The following is a 5,004-nucleotide window of genomic DNA, read 5'->3' on the forward strand; positions in this document are numbered from 1 at the left end:
AATTGAAGCTCCCGATAACATCTACAACTTTTATTTAAAAGTAGTTTTATGTTAAAAAGATAAGTTTTGATACACGATTAATATGCTGCTAAAACATTATATTAAATATAAAAATTCAAAACTATAAATTTGTAGATCTCATTAAGGGCTACAACTTTGATATAAAATATATCTTAATTTGACACCATACAAAAAGATATTATTTTTTAAATATGGCAAGCGCTCGTACATTATTATTATGGTGCTGAAATTTTATATTATTATTTTTGAACATCTTAACGTTCTCAAATGGAAAAACTCAAAACTAGAAAGTTGTAGATCTTGTCGAGATCTACAATTTTTATATAAAAATTATCTTCATCCAATGTCGTATTAAAGAGTTATGATTTTTTAAAAATTTAGTCTTGTCACGCCCCTTCCCGCGGCGCGATAAGAGAATACTGACACGCCAACGAGAGTGGCGCCACAAGCTTTTCAACGTCGGAAACGTCATCTAACAGAGGTTACCGCGCCGCGTAGCGCGACCGCGTTGTTTGGTCGCGGGGTCATATATAAAAAGTTTTTTTGATCGGTTATTATTAAAATATTGATTAAAAAATAATTAAAAAATAAAAAATTCTCCCAGCCGCACAGGGGACTGGGGAGCAGCCGGCCAGCCGCCAGCCGTGCGTCCGCGCAGGGCTCCGCCTCCGCCTCCATGCCGCCGCCGGCCAGCCGTGCAGCCGCAAGCCTCGCGCCCGCACAGCCTCCGCTTCTAGGCCGCCGCCGACGTTGGGTTCGCGAGGAACGTGTGGGAGTCCCAGCTGTGGTGTGGGAACTGGCAAGTAGACGACGAGTGTTCGCACACGGGGTACTCCAGCTCCAGCGAGCCCCATATGCCATGGGAAATTTCATAGGGAAAATCCCCAAATCCCTAAATCCCAAGTCCGCTCCTCTCCCACAGTCGGCCGAGCGCGCGATGTCATCGACGTCGGCGCGACGCCGGACCGCCAGAGCCCGTGGTCCTCTCCCACCGCCGTCCGACCGCGCGATGGCATCGACATCGGTGCCACGGCGGTCCGACAGAGGGCCGGCGGCGCAGACCAGCCTCCCTGACGAGATCTGGGAGGAGATCTTCCTGCGTCTCTCCGCCGCGGCCGACCTGGCCCGCACCTCCGCCGCCTGCTCCTCCTTCCGCCGCGTCGTCTCCGATCCCTGGTTCCTCCGCCGCTTCCGGTCCCTCCGCTCCCCTGCAGTCCTCGGGTTCATCAGTAGGGACAAACACGAATTCGTGCCTGTCGATCCTTCCCACCACTCTGCTCCGGAAGCCCGCGCGCTTGAGCAAGCCGCCGACTTCACCTTCTCCTTCGTCCCCGGACCCCACCCGTGGGACCTTTGCCACGCCCGCGATGACCGTGTCCTCCTCTCCCGACGCATCTCCACCAAAATCCCATTCGACGATTTCCTAGTCTGCGACCCCCTGCGTCGCCGGTACGTCAAGATTCCCCGCATACCCGACGACCGCCTCCGCCCCACGCATTGGGCATTTGTTCCCCGTTCTAGCTCCAGCCGGCGAGAATGACGAGGATGAATCGTTCAGAGTTATCTGCACTGTGCTGGAGGCCGTATCGTATCGTGGATTATTTACTGCTGGCCGGTTTGGTGTGAGAGAAAAATACTGTTCCCGGCTGGAAATTTACGATCGTTTACGAGCAAGCGAACAGGCTGGTCATGGCTTTTGTCTTCTCTTCCTGCAACCAGACGTGGCGAGGTATTATTAGCACAATCTATTTGCCTAATGGCTATAAATTTACTGAATATATGCCCTACTATGCGCACGGCTGCTTGTACTGGATGTTCTATGGCATGGGCTATTCGCTAATGCTTGATACAAGTGCGATGGAATTCTCCGTCATTGACCTCCCGCCCCACAATTTTGATTCAGAGCGTGCCATTTTTGAGGAAGAGGAAGGCACACTCAGGTTCTTAACTATTGCTGATGGCACAATTGACCTGTATTACAAGAATTGGCAAAGCAATGGTGTTGGCGCACAAGAGTGGCAGCATGACAACCTGATTCCATTGCCCAAAGACTCTGGGATAAACTATACATGGACCATTGTGGGCACAGAAGGGCATTGCTTAGCTCTACTAGGGTCTCGTGAAATTTGTGATGAGTTGCGAAAGTCTGAATATTTTGTACTGGACACCAAGGCATTGCTTCTTGAGAAGGTCTGCACCTTGAGCAATATAGTGCTCCTTAGTGTTCCTTATGCAAGATTTCCACCACCGTTCGCACTGCCAAGCATATGAAATGGTAAATACTGTCTTCCATGTTTCTTCAGCTGTAGGGAACTATATTGTATTTGTGGTTTGCTATGTCACCTACTTGTTACCTAAGTGCACTTGCTGCTGGCATATCCAAAATTTTCTCACATCCACCGTTGTCACCATAAAGCCCTTGTAATCCATGTGATCCTTTGGTGTTTTGGATTAATTTTTTCTATCATGATATGTTGCTTTGGAAGCTAACCAAAGTACATAATGTAGTAGTTAGGAAATTTCTGTAGCTTTTTGCTACAAAATAGTTGTTACAATCAATATCTTTGCATACAGATATCTTGCTCTAACAAAAGTTGCCACTTTCGGACATTCGTGTATCCTTATATGACAATTGTTTTTCCCATGTCTATCTTTTTTTGAAAAGTGAAGTATTTGACCCTACCCTCACATATCAATAGTGAACCCAGAAAAAGGCTTAACTACATATTGCTCTTGTCCATCCATATGTGCTTTTATATGATCTACTTTCTATACAAGTTTAGTATTGAATTTGATATTAATAACATATATGGACAAGGAATGTTTTGTAAAATTTGTAAAAACTATCATGTTTGATAAACTCCGCGTATGTTGTCTCAACATAGCATGTCCCAAGCCCTGATAAAGGAGGAGGGTTGTGATAGGCGTGGCGTGCCAACGTTAAATCTAGCCATTCTAATGAAGATGAAACCCGAAAGAAAACTGTTGGGGCGTAACCCTCTTAGCGACGCGCCATATCGTAACCCGGATATGGTGTTAAATGGGCAAGGGCCGGGTCGGCACCCCCTTGGTGACGCGTCGTGTCGTGATCTGGGCATGGTGTCAAGTGAGCAAGGATCGGGTCATCGCTTCCTTAGTGGCGCCCTACATCGGCGCCCAGGCCAAAAAAAATTTAAGCCCTTTTTTTGAATTTTTTTCACAAATATGCCCCTGGAGGTATGGTTTCAAAATCTGGACCCTTAGCTCGGCGTCATCATTGCTGGCGCCGAGCTTACACGTCTCGGCGCCATCGTTGCTGGCGCCGAGCTCTTGGGCTCGACGCAGACGTGGCGGTGACATGGCAGGCAGCTCGGCGCCATAGATCTTGGCGCCATGGTTACTAGCGCCAAGCCTGTCTTATGTATGGGCCCTCCTTTCCTTTCTCTCTTGCTCTCCATCTCTCGCACCGCTAGCGCCCGACCGCACCATCGCGTCATCGTTGCCCGCGCCCGCGCAGCCTCGCCCTCGCCCTCTCCCGGTAGCCCGCGCCCGTGCCCGGTCACCCTTCCCCACGCCCTCAGCCGCGTCCGCGGCGGACCCCTCGCCCGCGCAATGCCGCCCACGCACGCCCCCATGCCGCCCGCGCCCGGCCTAGACCGACGTGCCGCCCGCACCCGCCTTGGCCGCGCCGCGCCACGCCGTCGCCGTGCCGTGACCGTGCCGTGGTCACGCCGCGCCCGCGCCCACCATGCCGTGCCGCCCAAGCCTGGCCTCGCCCGCCGTGCCGGCCGCGCCGCGTGGAGCGTCGGCCATCCCGCGCCCGCCGCGCGCCACTGCCGGCCCTGGCCCCTGCAGCGCCCCACCGTGCCGCCGTCGGCCCGGCTCGTCGGCCTCACCCATGCCTGGCATCCGCTGCGACTCCGTCGATGTCCGCGACTCCGTCGTCGGACAGGTAAAAATTGTGAGCTTTGATTGTAGTATAGTAGTTTTGGTATTTGTTATTTACTAGTTAATGTGATGACTTGGGTAGTTGATTTAGTTAGTGATCTAGTGAGATAGATATGTAGATAGATAGAAACATAGATACATTGGTAAATACATATAGTTAGATATCTACTTAGATAGGTAGTTATATATTTAGTTAACTAAATAGGACGACTATTTAGTGAGTACACTGTATATATATACGTAGTTATTATCTTATTTACTTAATTTGTAGTTAGAAAGTACTTGTTAGGTACTATCTATCGTCTAATTTGGGCTAAAGGACACGCGTTTCGTTATGTGTTTAAACTAGATGGACAACCTAGTGACCATATATCATAGAGGCACCGTTGAATGCGATCGCTATGGATATGTTGAGTTTATTGACATGCAAAGTGTGCCTATGCTATTTAATGATTGGCCTTCATTTAGTGAGATAGTTGTAAGGGCTCGGGAGGAGCTGCATTGCCTTAGAGATGATGATGATGATGGCATTATAGTTGAGGGTGTACTGCACCTTGGTTCTCCTCCCAACATTCTCAGACGAATGATCCCAATTGGGTGTGCGGATAGTTGAGATTGACGAACTATGTGAAGAGTCAGCTGCAATGTTTGGACGTGGTTGTGCGTCAGGTGTTAGTTGATCCCATCCCTCATGAGTTTTTCCCATCAATGGGTCAGCAGACACACTTCGATCCTCTCATCTCGGAACCTGATATGTATGTGGAGGTTGCACCTACAGTTCCCAATGCTCAATCTGCCCCCAATGAGGTAGTTGGAGATGCTTGTCAGACTCATGTTGTTGTGGCAGATCCTTATCATGAGATCCCTTTGACATAGAATCATCCGAGTAAGTGTCTTAACTGCATGGTTATTGGGAGCTTACCCCTTTCCTTACATCTATTTCTTTCATTCTTTCTTCATTTCTCTACTTATGTTGCAGGAGACATTCCTAACAATGTGGATGTGCCCCCTGTTGCTGCGTAAGTGCACTGTAGAGATGGATTCTGTGGCTCCAAT

The 5,004-nt window shown here is 49.4% G+C and overlaps 1 pseudogene; it reads left to right on the plus strand.

Annotated features, from left to right (window-relative positions):
- The first annotated feature begins 697 nt into the window (after positions 1 to 697).
- Positions 698 to 2,292, plus strand: LOC136503540 (uncharacterized; annotated as a pseudogene).
- Positions 2,293 to 5,004: the final 2,712 nt, after the last annotated feature.

This window comes from Miscanthus floridulus, chromosome 14, assembly GCF_019320115.1.
Source record: "Miscanthus floridulus cultivar M001 chromosome 14, ASM1932011v1, whole genome shotgun sequence".
In the NCBI taxonomy this organism is placed as follows: Eukaryota; Viridiplantae; Streptophyta; class Magnoliopsida; order Poales; family Poaceae; genus Miscanthus; species Miscanthus floridulus.